Consider the following 15,393-nt stretch of genomic DNA (forward strand, 5'->3'; position numbering starts at 1 on the left):
CAGAACGCATCAAGGATGAGTTAGCTACCAGAGACTTGCACTCTAAGTTGGATGAGCTAATTTCTCTTTGCACGAAGGTTTCAGAGAGAGAGCAACCGAGCGAGGAAGATCGTCTGCTCCAAAATCTTCTGCTCCTCCTCTTCGTCAACCGTCTCCATCCAAGGATGAGCCCATGCAAATTGGCCATTCCCGTCTATCTCCCGCTGAGCGCCGAAGACGTCTCTCTGAGTCTCTCTGTCTCTATTGTGCAGCTCCGTTTCACATTATCAATGCCTGTCCCAAACGTCCGGGAAACTCCAAATCCTAGCTCGCCAAGGAGAGGGCCGGCTAGGAGTAATGATCTCCTCTCCATCTTCTCATGATTGTAATCTCCCAGTCTCGCTCCAAATTGCTCAACGTTACAGGAACATCATTGCCCTCCTTGATTCCGGAGCAGCTGGGAATTTCATAACCGAAGCTTATGTTAAACGGTGGTCCCTACTCACCGAGAGACTTCCTTCGTCCATCTCCTTAACTGCAGTAGATGGCAGCAAGATTTTTGACGCAGTTATTTCTCTAAGGACTCTACCAGTTCGTCTGAGAGTGGGAGTTCTTCATGCAGAATTTATTTCCTTCCTAGTGATTCCAAGAGCCACACATCCAGTGGTTTTGGGCCTTCCATGGCTCCGTCTCCACAATCCGTCGATTGACTGGACGACTACGCAAATACTAGCATGGGGTCCCTCCTGTGCAAAGACTTGTTTGTCCAAAGTGCTTCCTGTTTGTTCTTCTTTCCCCAGGTCGTCTGATGTTCCACCTCCTCCATATCAAGACTACACAGACGTGTTCAGTAAAGCTTCTGCTGATATCCTTCCTCCTCATAGAGAATGGGACTGCCCAATTGATCTCATTCCAGGGAAGGTTCCACCTCGAGGCCGAACTTACCCGTTGTCTCTGCCTGAGACGCACTCCATGGAGGAGTACATCAAAGAGAACCTGGCGAAAGGTTTTATCCGACCTTCTTCTTCTCCAGCTGGCGCAGGCTTCTTCTTCGTTAAGAAGAAAGACGGTGGTCTGCGACCGTGCATCGATTACAGAGGTCTGAACGACATTACCGTCAAGAACCGGTATCCTTTACCTTTGATTACAGAGCTCTTCGATAGAGTCAGCGGAGCAACCATCTTTACAAAGTTGGATTTGAGGGGTGCCTACAATCTCATCCGGATCCGTGAGGGTGACGAGTGGAAGACCGCCTTTAACACCCGTGATGGACATTATGAGTACCTCGTCATGCCCTTCGGATTGAGCAATGCTCCAGCTGTCTTCCAGCATTTCGTGAATGAGATCTTCAGAGACATCTTATACCGCCATGTCGTGGTTTATTTAGATGATATCCTCATCTTTGCCAATAATCTAGAGGAACATCGTTTCTGGGTAAAGGAGGTTCTGTCCCGTCTCCGTGTCAATCATCTCTATTGCAAATTGGAGAAATGTGTCTTTGAAGTTAAATCCATTCCGTTTCTAGGTTTCATTGTGTCCGGTTCCGGACTAGAGATGGATCCTGAGAAACTACAAGCAATCCAGAATTGGTCTATACCCTTAACCCTCAAAGGGGTCAAGAGGTTCTTAGGGTTCGCCAATTATTACAGAAAGTTCATACGAGACTTTTCCACCATTGTGGTGCCTATCACTGCATTAACCAAGAAGGGTGCATGAAATTTGCTCCTCGTTACATTGGTCCTTTTAAAATTGAACAAGTCATCAATCCTGTTGCTTACAGACTCCAGTTACCTCCCTTCTTGAAAATACCCAGGACATTCCATGTTTCCCTGTTGAAACCGCTGATCCTGAATCGGTTTCATTCTGCACTTCCTCCAGCTCCTAAAGTTCAGACTCAACGGGGAGTCGAGTATGAGGTGGCCAAGATTCTGGACTCACGTTTCCGTTACGGTCAGTTGCAGTATCTTATTGACTAGAAGGGCTATGGTCCTGAAGAACGCTCTTGAACCAATGCGTCTGATGTCCATGCTCCTGCCTTGGTCCGGAATTTCCACTCAAAGTTTCCTTTAAAACCTAAGAAGTGTCCTGGGGCCACTCCTAAAGGGGGGGGGTGCTGTCACGATCCGGGTATCTGGACGCCATTACTTGCCTTTCAGATGTCTCCTGAGGCTGGCTCAGCGTTCCAAGGCAGGATCTCATCTGTGTCCACATACTGCATATCCCTCCTGTCACACTGAGACGCTGTCACAGCGGCGCCATGTTTGAATCCTGCATGGCGTCTCCTGTCCTCAGCGGCCTCCGCCGTCGCTCTTGTGTTATAAGTGCAGGTTGTCAGTGTGGTGTTCCATGCCTGCTGCGGCCTCCGCTGTCATCCATGAGTCTCAGCACACATCTGTCAGTCTGGCGTCTCCTGTCCTCTGTGGCCGGCGCCGCCATTGCAGTTATGTTTCCACATGGTTTCCCAAGCCAGTTTTCCCTCCAAGTTCTAACATGGGCGCAGCCATGTTGGATCTAATCACATGCTTCAGTTCCTCCAATCCACTGCCTGGAAATCTGCATAATTGCCCAGCCAATACCTGCATTGCTGCAGGTATAAGTATCCTGTGCCTGGGCCAGGAAATTGTCAGTGCTTTGTTTGTCATACCTTGTTCCAGTCTCTCTCCTGTGGTTGTGTTTCCAGGTTCCAGCTCCTGTCTCCAGCATCCACTAAAGAGACCCGCACCTGCCTACCATCCTGCGGTGTAGCCTGACTCTGCAGTCCTCCGTGGCTGATCCAGTTTCCAGCTTCCAGCTATTTCATCTGTGTCACAACTGAGGGCCTGAGCTGACGGGAGGCAGCCTCAGTTGTAGGGGCTGAGATGTACCGGAACCTGGGAGGTTGTATCAGACCCCTGGACATGTAAGTAACATGAAGAAGAACCGCCCGAAGGCGTGACCACGACAACTTGAATAAAAGTCAATGATGTTTATTTATGACAAACTCCATGCATCACAGTAGCAGTAAAAGAAACATAAAATCAGCAGAGAAATAATACAGTTCCTGGGTACTACAGGGTGGCAGGGGCCACAGAGCTCTGGTAGTATGAGACAGTTCTTATTATCTGCGAGTTGGAAAGTCCTTACCAGGCCTGACTGTAGCAATGAAGAAAGCCCAGGATCGTACCAGCTGGTGTTCCAGGGAAAGCTGGACTGCTGTAAATAAAATAGCTGCTGTGGGTTCTGGTTGGAACCAGACAGATGTTGGCACGGAGTGGATACTGGCTGGAACCAGTTAGATAATAAATGAAGCTTGAGAGCGATGCAATATGAATGAAATGTAGAGTTTGAGAGCGGAGAAATAATAATACCGGTGGAGAGTGGTAAACTGTAGAAAGGACACCGGCCCTTTAAGAGAAGCTGTACTCTGCTGGAAGCTGGGCTGGAAGCAGGTAATGTTGTAGCTGGAAACAGATGAATCCACAATGGATCGGAGAGTCAGGCTACACCGCAGGTGGAATGCTGGTGCGGGTCTCTATGGTGGAAGTCTTGAGACAGGAGCTGGAACCTGGAAGACAATCACAGGAGAGAGACAAACAGGAACTAGGTTTGACAACCAAAGCACTGATGCCTTCCTTGCTCAGGTACAACATACTTATACCTGCAGCAAGGAAGGGATTGGCTAGGCAATTATGCAGATTATCAATACTGAGAACAGATTGGTGGAAATGATCAGCTGACAGAATCCAAGATGGCTGCGCCCATGCAGACACTTGGAGGGAAGTTTGGTTTGTAATCCATGTGGTAATGAAAACAGTAATGGCGGCGCCGACCACCGGAGACAGGAGGCGCCAGGCTGACAGGTGCACATCCAACCACGCGGGCACAGCGGAGGCCACGGCTGACGTAATCGCCACTCAGACACTCTGCATGCAGAAGCTCAGGGACGGCGGCGGAGGCCGCGGGAGACGCCATGCCAGGTGTAATATGGCGTTTACTGTGACAGCGTCTCAGAGTGACAGGAGAGGATACAGGAATGTAAACGTCAGGATAACAGATGGGATCCGGTCCTGGAGCGCTGAGCCAGCCTTAGGAGGCATCTGATGGGTAAGAAATGGCGTCCAGATACCCGGATCGTGACAGCACCCCCCCCTTTAGGAGTGGCCCCAGGACACTTCTTTGGCTTTTGAGGAAACTTGGAATGAAATCTCCGGACCAAGGCAGGAGCATGGACATCAGAAGCATTGGTCCATGAACGTTCCTCAGGGCCGTAACCCTTCCAGTCAATAAGATATTGTAGTTGACCGTAACGGTGACGTGAGTCCAGGATCTTGGCTACTTCATACTCAACGCCTCGTTGAGTTTGGACTTTCGGAGTTGGAGGAAGTGAGGAATGAAACCGATTCAAGATCAGCAGTTTCAACAGGGAAACATGGAATGTCCTGGGTATTTTTAAGAAGGGAGGCAACTGGAGTCTGTAAGCAACAGGATTGATGACATGTTCAATCTTGAAAGGACCGATATAGCGAGGTGCAAACTTCATACTGGGAACTCTTAACCTCAAATTCTTCGTGGATAACCATACCCGATCACCCACCTTGAGAGCAGGAACTGCTCGACGCTTCTTATCCGCAAACTTCTTGTACCTGAACGATGCCTTGAGCAGAGCTGATCGTACGCTCTTCCAGATATTGGCAAACTGATGCAAGGTGATATCCACTGCGGGAACAGAAGTTGCTGGAAGCGGTTGGAACTCAGGGACTTTAGGGTGGAATCCAAAGTTAGTGAAGAATGGTGTTGAAGCAGATGAAGAATGATACTGGTTGTTATGACAGAACTCGGCCCAGGGAAGTAATTGAACCCAGTCATCTTGAGAGGAGGACACATAGATGCGGAGGAAGGCCTCCAAGTCCTGATTCACCCTCTCGGTTTGACCATTGGTCTGAGGATGGTAAGCCGTGGAAAACTTTAGCTTGACTTGGAGGACTTGACATAAACTTCGCCAGAATTTGGCTGTGAATTGAACTCCTCGATCTGAGATAATTTCTTCAGGAAGACCGTGGAGTCGGAAGATCTCTTGTATGAATACTTGAGCCAACTTGGAAGCTGACGGAAGACCGGTGAGAGGAATGAAGTGTGCCATCTTGGTGAACCGGTCAACTACCACCCAGATGGTATTGAACTTGTTGCACATGGGTAAATCTGTAATAAAATCCATCGACAAATGGGTCCAAGGTCGACGGGGAACAGATAGTGGAACCAGTTGCCCCGCAGGCGACTGGCGGGATACCTTATGTTGAGCACACTTTGGGCAAGATGCAATAAACTCCAAGACGTCCTTTTTCAGAGTTGGCCACCAATAGGACCTAGAGATAAACTCCAGGGTTTTTTGGATACCCGTATGTCCGGCAAAACGGGAAGCATGGGCCCAATGCATGAGCTTCTTCCTTAGCATCGGTTTCACAAAACTTTTCCCTGATGGGGGCGTAGAGTCCATCCCTACCGTGGAGAATGCCAACGGATTTATAATAGGATGCTTGTCTGAAGACTCTGACTCATTTTCTTGCTCCCATGAGCGGGAAAGGGCATCGGCCTTGCGATTCTGAGAGCCCGGACAGAACTGGAGTTTAAAGTCGAACCTGGAAAAGAAAAGTGCCCATCTGGCCTGACGAGGGTTGAGACATTGTGCGCCTTTCAGATATAAAAGGTTCTTGTGGTCTGTAAGTATGGTGATTGAATGAGAAGCTCCCTCCAACAGATACCTCCACTCTTCTAGAGCGAGCTTGATGGCTAGCAACTCCTGGTCGCCAATGGCATAGTTGCGCTCAGCTGGGGAGAACTTCCGGGAGAAGAAACTGCAAGGGTGTAAATGGCCATCTTTAGCCCTCTGAGATAACACCGCTCCTACTCCAACGGAGGAGGCATCCACCTCTAAGATGAAAGGAGAGTCGATGTCAGGCTGTTTCAGAACAGGCGCAGAGATGAACCTTTGTTTTAAAAGATGAAATGCTTGCATGGCTTCTTCAGACCACTTGGACGGGTTAGCACCCTTCTTAGTGAAAGCAGTAATAGGCGCCACAATGGTGGAAAAGTCTCGTATAAACTTTCGGTAATAGTTGGCGAACCCTAAGAACCTCTGGACCCCTTTGAGGGTTAAGGGTACCGGCCAATTTTGGATTGCTTGTAGTTTCTCAGGATCCATCTCTAGTCCGGAACCGGACACAATGTACCCTAGAAACGGAATGGACTTGACTTCAAAGACGCATTTCTCTAATTTGCAATAGAGATGATTGACACGGAGACGGGACAGAACCTCTTTAACCCAAAAACGATGTTCCTCTAAATCGTTGGCAAAAATGAGGATATCGTCTAGATAGACCACGACATGACGGTATAGAATGTCTCTGAAGATCTCATTGACAAAATGCTGGAAGACAGCTGGAGCATTGCTCAATCCGAAGGGCATGACGAGGTACTCATAATGTCCGTCACGGGTGTTAAAGGCGGTCTTCCACTCGTCACCCTCACGATCCGGATGAGATTGTATGCACCTCTCAAGTCCAGCTTTGTAAAGATGGTAGCTCCGCTAACTCTGTCAAAGAGCTCAGTAATCAGGGGTAAAGGATAACGGTTCTTGATGGTAATGTCGTTCAAACCTCTGTAGTCGATGCACGGCCGCAGACCACCATCTTTCTTTTTTACAAAAAAGAAGCCTGCGCCGGCTGGGGAAGAAGAAGGTCGAATGAACCCCTTTGCTAGGTTCTCTTTAATGTATTCCTCCATAGAATGCGTCTCAGGCAGAGACAACGGATAAGTTCGGCCTCGAGGTGGAACCTTCCCTGGAACGAGATCAGTCGGGCAGTCCCATTCTCTATGAGGAGGAAGGATATCAGCAGAAGCTTTACTGAACACATCCGTGAAATCTTGATATGGAGGAGGTGGAACATCAGACGACCTGGGGGAGGAAGAACAGACAGGCAATACTTTAAACAAACATGTCTCAGCACAGGAGGAACCCCATGCCAGGATTTGCGTAGTCGTCCAATCAATTGTAGGATTGTGAAGACGGAGCCATGGAAGGCCCAGGACCACAGGATGTGTGGCTCTTGGAATCACTAAAAAAGAAATAAGTTCGGAATGAAGAACTCCCACTCTCAGACGAACTGGTAGAGTTCTTAAAGAAATAACTGCATCAAAAATTTTGCTGCCATCCACGGCAGTTAAAGAAATAGACGAAGGAAGTCTCTCGGTGGGTAGGGACCACCGTTTAACATAGGCTTCGGTAATAAAGTTCCCAGCTGCTCCGGAATCAAGGAGAGCAATGACGTTCCGATAACGTTGAGCAACTTGAAGCGAGACTGGGAGATTATAATCTTGAGGAGATGGAGAGGAGATCATTACTCCTAGCCGGCCCTCTCCTTGGCAAGCTAGGATTTGGAGTTTCCCGGACGTTTGGGACAGGCATTAATGGTGTGAGACGGAGCTGCACAATAAAGACAGAGAGACTCGGAGAGACGTCTTCGGCGCTCAGCAGGAGTCAAACGGGAACGGCCAATTTGCATGGGCTCATCTTTAGTTGGTGACAGTTGGCGAGGAGGAGGAGCAGAAGATTTTGGAGCAGATGAACTTCCACGCTCAGTTGCTCTCTCTCTGAAACGTAAATCAACTTTCGTGCAGAGTGAGATTAGCTCATCTAACTTAGAGGGTAAGTCTCTGGTAGCTAACTCATCTTTAATACGCTCAGATAAGCCATGCCAGAATGCAGCATACAGGGCCTCGTCGTTCCATGCCAGTTCGGATGCCAGGATCTGGAACTGTATCAGATATTGTCCTACGGTACGTGACCCCTGGCGTAAACGGAGAATCTCGGATGAAGCTGAGGTTACCCGGCCTGGCTCGTCGAAGATGCGCCTGAATGTTGACACGAATGCAGTGTAAGAAGATAGCAGGGTGTCGGACCTCTCCCATAACGGTGATGCCCAATCAAGGGCTGAGCCACTGAGAAGAGAAATAATGTAGGCAATTTTTGTACGGTCACTGGGAAAATTGCCAGGTTGTAGCTCAAACTGAATCTCACACTGGTTGAGAAATCCCCTGCAGAATCTTGGAGATCCGTCAAATTTTGCTGGCGTTGGAAGATGAAGACGTGGAGCAGAAATGGGTAAGGTGGGTGGGGTTATAGCTGGAGTCACTGTGGTTGACGCACCAGACGCGCCTGATCCACGGAGAGTTGTCTGAATCCCATCCAGCCGAGTAGAGAGATCCTGGAGACAGCGGATGATGTGGCCCTGTGCAGCCTCCTGATGTTCTAGTCGGGCTGACAGTTCTTGCATCGGCCTGGCCGCTTGATCCTGGTCTCCGGCTGGATTCATTAGGTCAGTGCTTACTGTCACAACTGAGGGCCTGAGCTGACGGGAGGCAGCCTCAGTTGTAGGGGCTGAGATGTACCGGAACCTGGGAGGTTGTATCAGACCCCTGGACATGTAAGTAACATGAAGAAGAACCGCCCGAAGGCGTGACCACGACAACTTGAATAAAAGTCAATGATGTTTATTTATGACAAACTCCATGCATCACAGTAGCAGTAAAAGAAACATAAAATCAGCAGAGAAATAATACAGTTCCTGGGTACTACAGGGTGGCAGGGGCCACAGAGCTCTGGTAGTATGAGACAGTTCTTACTATCTGCGAGTTGGAAAGTCCTTACCAGGCCTGACTGTAGCAATGAAGAAAGCCCAGGATCGTACCAGCTGGTGTTCCAGGGAAAGCTGGACTGCTGTAACTAAAATAGCTGCTGTGGGTTCTGGTTGGAACCAGACAGATGTTGGCACGGAGTGGATACTGGCTGGAACCAGTTAAATAATAAATGAAGCTTGAGAGCGATGCAATATGAATGAAATGTAGAGTTTGAGAGCGGAGAAATAATAATACCGGTGGAGAGTGGTAAACTGTAGAAAGGACACCGGCCCTTTAAGAGAAGCTGTACTCTGCTGGAAGCTGGGCTGGAAGCAGGTAATGTTGTAGCTGGAAACAGATGAATCCACAATGGATCGGAGAGTCAGGCTACACCGCAGGTGGAATGCTGGTGCGGGTCTCTATGGTGGAAGTCTTGAGACAGGAGCTGGAACCTGGAAGACAATCACAGGAGAGAGACAAACAGGAACTAGGCTTGACAACCAAAGCACTGACGCCTTCCTTGCTCAGGCACAGTGTATTTATACCTGCAGCAAGGAAGGGATTGGCTAGGCAATTATGCAGATTAACAATACTGACAACAGATTGGAGGAAATGATCAGCTGACAGAATCCAAGATGGCTGCGCCCATGCAGACACTTGGAGGGAAGTTTGGTTTGTAATCCATGTGGTAATGAAAACAGTAATGGCGGCGCCGGCCACTGGAGACAGGAGACGCCAGGCTGACAAGTGCACATCCAACCACGCGGACACAGCGGAGGCCGCGGCTGACGTAATCGCCACTCTGACACTCTGCATGCAGAAGCTCAGGGACGGCGGCGGAGGCCGCGGGAGACGCCATGCCAGATGTAATATGGCGTTACTGTGACAGCGTCTCAGAGAGACAGGAGAGGATGCAGGAATGTGAACATTAGGATAACAGATGGGATCCGGTCCTGGAGCGCTGAGCCAGCCTTAGGAGGCATCTGATGGGTAAGAAATGGCGTCCAGATACCCGGATCGTGACACTATGGGACTGATAGTTCCTTTTTAGTAAGGTTGATGATACCTGATTTGGAGGTTCTTGTAGGAAGTTGATGGCCCTTCTTTTTTTGTTTGCCGATTTTTCTTCCGCCCCTTGTGCCTCTTCTCCTGTATGTATAGGTCTTTTCACCCCTTGTGGGGAATCCAGGCGAGTATGAAGGAGTTCCTTCTCCTGGCGGTACTGTAAACCAGTATTCCTCCTCTCCCCTAAAAAAGTCCCCCTCTTCGGAGATGCTGGTCTCAGATGTTCATATCTGTTATAATGTGAGTACCTCGGGCGGACAATATCCGGAAATGGTTGGGATTGATAGGAGTATTTTCTCCCATGTCCACACCTAGGGGACTGATTGGAGCTCCTCCTCCTTGTCCTATAGGCACTTCTTTGTTTAAGATGCTGTATGGGAACATAATTGCGTCTACTGTGAAATACTTCATTGTCATAATCTTCTGTAACTCTTCTCCTTCCTTGTACTTGATACTCCCTATAGTCCTGTTTATTGGGACCGTTATTGCCCCAATCATGTACTTTCCCATTAGTGTAATCAGATTTGTCCCTAGCGAACTTCTTCTGTTTTTGCATTATAATTTCATTTTCTAAAGAGTCTAGCTTATGCTGGAGATCTGCCACGTCCCTCTTGAACTCTTCATCTTCATTAAATTTAATAAGAACGGACTCCAATTTACTAATGTCTACTTCTAAACCTTCCAGTTCCCTCTTTCTCTCTGTGACAATAAGATTTACCAATTTGGTAGCACTTTCATCTAAAATCCTATTCCATTTTATATTAAAATCCTCGCTCATAGATCCCATTACAGGTGTCTTGTTGAGCCTAAGACCTCTGGGGATGCGGCCTACCTCAAGATATTTCTCAAGGGTAATGAAATCGTACCAGCTCTTTAGCTCCCTGGTGGCCAATTTCTCCATTTTGTTAAGCAGATGATAATATTCTTCATTATCTTCCTCTGTCTGCTCCATGTCTTGTACGTCCTGGTTTTACATTTTTGGTTTCTACTTTTACGGTCATTAAACAGAGGCATAATGCCAAGCTGCACTGGGGAGTAACTAACAGAAAATAAATACACAAAAAACAATACTCCCCTCCTGCGCTAATCTATTATGATATATGGGATGTGAGAAAAAGTATCCAGACGATACTCTCATGTTATAGTCCCACACACACCAATACTAATCTATGGTAATTAATTGATCCATTAGGTTCTTTTGGGTTGGAATTAGCCGACTTCATTATCATCTTGAACCTCCTCTATTGATGGTTAGAATTTGGGTAGTCGACTCTAGAGGTATGTGGTGTAATACCCAAATACGTGAATCTGGTAATAGCCTTTGTACATATTTGATTACAACTTCAATTAATATGTTCCAATTAGGTTGGAGTGACATTACCACAATGGTGGTTATTGAATTTTCCTTATGAATATCCTTGATTGATTGTCTGGGTCCATCAAAATAGTTATTTTTTGTCATTATTTATCAAAAATCAGAGGTATGTCCTGTCTTGTAATTATGATGTATGGATGTCCCCCTTTTTTTGCTCCTTGTTCCTTCCCTGTTCCTTTCATTCTCTCTGTGACTAAAGTTGATTATAACACTGCTCTGCTATACCATGTCTTGCTTAATTGTCTTTATACTGTTCACTTTTTATTATTCTTAATTATATTTTTTGTATATTGTAATCAGTAATGGTTATATAAATGCTAAGCATTGATCAGTTGTCCTATAATTCTAGACACACCCCTGATGAAGTCTTGATATTAGATGAAACGCGTTGGGCTATTACTCTATTTTCTGATGTTATCTCCGAATACTCTATAAAATACAGGCAGAAGTTTATCTGCACCCTTCCACAAAATACAGGAGATTTGCATCTTGCTAACTATGTAATGTGATGGACACTATGTATGCTTCTGTATTTTTTTTATAAATTATTAAATGAACAGTATATTTTTGTTTTAATGCCAGATTTAATCATACCGTATAATCTTCTGAGGTTTTTTAAACTTTGGGGTTGACACAATCCTTGGGCGCCCTATTCCTCTATTTCTCTGTTTCAACCGATACAGGAAGACCTGTATCGGTTGAAACAGCTGTTGGGATGTGCCTGTATGTACACTTGTCGCCTTGATATGGAATAAATCTTTTTCGTTTTCTCATCTAAACCGTGAGTGCTGGCTTGTTTTGCTTTTTCCAATGAGCTGGAAAAGCGAGTGCCTTTATATATATATATATATATATATATATATATATATATATATATATATATAAATATATATAATTTTGTATGTCTGTGTATATATAGCTGAATAGATCACAGTGCGAGCTGACCAGTAAGTGGGACCCCCTACTGTCCGTATGCAGTGAAGCATAATATCTATATAACGGAGAACAAAACATGGGAAATCCTGACACTCTCCCTCTCTATAAACAAAAATTAACCCCATTGGGGCAGCATTATAAGGAGTATTTATATACTTATTAAATTCTATATCTACACAGTATATGCCATTTAAAGTTTTGGCAGCCAAATATGAGAGTCCTGGGATATATTCAATATTTATATGTGATATGCAAAAGCACTTACTGACTGGCTCATCACTAATTCTCTTACTTCCAGATATGTTCGAAAGATGAAATGTAACACAGGTATTCTTCAGGTGGGAAATAGGAACACAATGTAGTTCGAATTTTAATAAACCTCCACTAAAGGGATGAAAAGGAGGTTGAAATAATGACGTCATTACCAATGCGTGGCTTCCGTTGCATGAACGAGAACGGCCAATCAGATCAAAATTTGGATCGCACCTCCAGTGTGTAGAATTTAATAAACAACAAAAATGGTCCTGTCACTTTTTACAGTGTCTGCTACAGGTGCTCCTTGGGTAACGCCAAGAATTAATATGGTCTCAAATTTATCTCTATAGATTTACCACATTTTTTGCATTAATTTATATTTACAAATGTGAAAATCAGAAACTCCCGTGTGAAGAATGGGTATAACAGCTAGTTGTAATAAATATATAAAGCACTAAAAGGAGAAATCTATTTTACAGAATATGTTACACAAATGATATAACCTTGATATAATAATGAAGAATGGATCTCTGAGGCTTATATGTTTACAGACAGAAAAAGCTACACTACATGATTAACAAAGTTGCTAAAAGTTGATACACTGATCTTCTGATACAATGCTTTTTCAATAGAAAACAATAGGAACAGCCAAGGATAAATGTACTTTGTTTATCTTTATAAAAAAAACACAACGATAACATTGAGCTACAGTGAGCCCTGAGGGGAATTATTCTTGTGAAATCTAAAATTATTTCAAAGCTAAGAAAGTATATGGCAGAGGTTCCCAAACGCGGTCCTCAAGGCACCCTAACAGTCCAGAATTTAGGTATATCCATGGCTCAGTACAGATGGTTAAATCAAAGTGACTAGGGTGCTAATTAAGTCACCTGTGGCCAAGCATGGATACATTTAAAACCAGGACCGTTGGGGTGCCTTGAGGACTGCATTTGGGAACCTCTGGTATTTGGTGAAAGCCATTCACAAGTACTCCATTCTCCATAGGGAATTGAAAATATAGGATCAAATTTAAATAAATATGAACACAGCAGCCATTTGTTTTTAAACCACTTTATTCATTATTTAATCACGTTCTCTATTATTTGTAAAAAATATATATTTTCTCTTACGTCCTAGAGGATGCTGGGGTCCATATTAGTACCATGGGGTATAGACGGGTCCACCAGGAGCCATTGGCACTTTAAGAGTTTAATAGTGTGGTCTGGCTCCTCCCTCTGCCCCTCCTAGCTGACTCAGTTTAGAAAATGTGCCCGGAGGAGCCGGTCACAGCTAGGGGAGTTCTACAGAGCTTTCTTAGTAAAAGTTTTTCTTAGAATTTTTTATTTTACAGGGAGGCTGCTGGCAACAGCCTCCCTGCGTCGAGGGACTGAGGGGTGGAGCAGTGTCCGCCCTGCGGGGTCTGAGCCGCTGACTGGACATTGAGCTCCAGAGGGGATAGATCGCTCCCCGCCACAGGGGAACGCTCACCCTAGCAGCATGCCGCCGCCACCCCCTTGCAGAGCTGAAGTGTGGCGAGTGAGTCACCGCCCCCCCCCCCCCTAACAAGCGGGGGGTCGGTGTGAAGATAGCGGCTACAGGGTAGGAGCGCAGTATTAACTGCGCTCCCGGACGGCTCAGCGGTACATAGGTGCAGTGCTGTGAGGGGCGCCCTGAGCTAGCGCCTGACCCTACGCTGACCAATTCAGCCTGTCGGGATCTGAGGATCTCAGCCAGCACACAAAAACCTCAGGCCAGTATTATCTTGAAGAGTGGGAAGACAGCGCCATTAAGGGGGCGGAGCTTCTCAAAGCGGACCCAGCCGCGTTTCAGCGCCCTTTTCCTGCCTGCAGTCGGATGCAAGTAGAAGACCAGTCCCTCCAGTGCAACTCCAGCTATCTGTACGGTACCAGGGGGTTGTAGAAGGGAGGGGAGGCTGTGTAAAAGCTGTGTCACCTATTAAGGGACACAGTGCTGGTTTAGGGTCTCCCTATACCTGTGATAGCAATGTGTGTGGGTTGGCTCCAATCACTGTGTCTTTCTGCCATTTTTTGGGGGGAAACTGTCACCCCTGTGTGTATGTGGGGTGAGTGGTGTGTATTAACAAACATGTCTAGAGACTCTGTTTCATATGCTGCAGAGGATTTATCTTAGGAAGATCCCATCCCATGTAATCAGGATTGCACTGTTGTAGCGCAGATCTAAGCTAGAGAACCGGAGTGGTTAGCCTCTCTTAGGGGGACTATTTCTCAGATTTCTGAAAGGGCTGCAAGAACTGAGCATGCAACTCAGGTATTGCAGTCCTCTATGGTTGTATGGTCTGACACTGCTCCCTCAGGGTCCCCTGCGGTACATTCTCACAAACGTGTACTTGCCAAGATTATGCAGGATGACACAGACATGTGTCGAGGGGGACGGCATCACTTGCTAAGGGGGTGCAGTTGATGATTGAGGCCGTAGGGGATGTGTTGAACATTTGACACAACTCCTGAGCAGGTTGAGGAAGCCTTCTTCACGAACAGTAAGAAGGTCCCTCTCACCTTCCCAGCATCTAAGGAATTAAATGCTACCTTTGATAAATCCTGCGAAAATCCGGAGAAAAAGATCCAGATCCCTAAGAGGGTCTTGGTTGATTTTCCCTTCCCAGAGGACGATAGAAAGAAGTGGGAGTCTCTGCCAATAGTTGACGCCTCTGTCTCCAGGCTGTCAAAACAGGTGGTTTTACCAGTCCAGGGATCTAGCGCTTTGAAGGACCCAGCAGATCGCAAGGTGGATGCTACGCTCAAATCCATTTACACAGCCGCAGGGGCTATACTGTGGCCTACTATTGCCTGTGCATGGATTTCTAAAGCTATAGCCAGGTGGTCAATCACTCTGCAGAAGGACTTGACTATGATGGATAAAGGTGACGTTGATTTAATTTTTACGTAATATACAGGATTCTGCAGGTTTCCTGGTAGATTCCATGAAGGACCTGGGTTCCATGGCTGCGGGGATCTCCTCCATGTCCGTCTCAGCTCGCAGGGGTCTCTAGCTGCGCCAATGGTCTGCCGACGTGGAATCCAGGAAAAGTGTGTAGGGCCTACCCTATACAGGTCAGGCTCTCTTTGCGGAGGCGCTGGACGCGTGGATTGCCA

Source organism: Pseudophryne corroboree, chromosome 5 (genome assembly GCF_028390025.1).
Source record: "Pseudophryne corroboree isolate aPseCor3 chromosome 5, aPseCor3.hap2, whole genome shotgun sequence".
Classification (NCBI taxonomy): Eukaryota; Metazoa; Chordata; class Amphibia; order Anura; family Myobatrachidae; genus Pseudophryne; species Pseudophryne corroboree.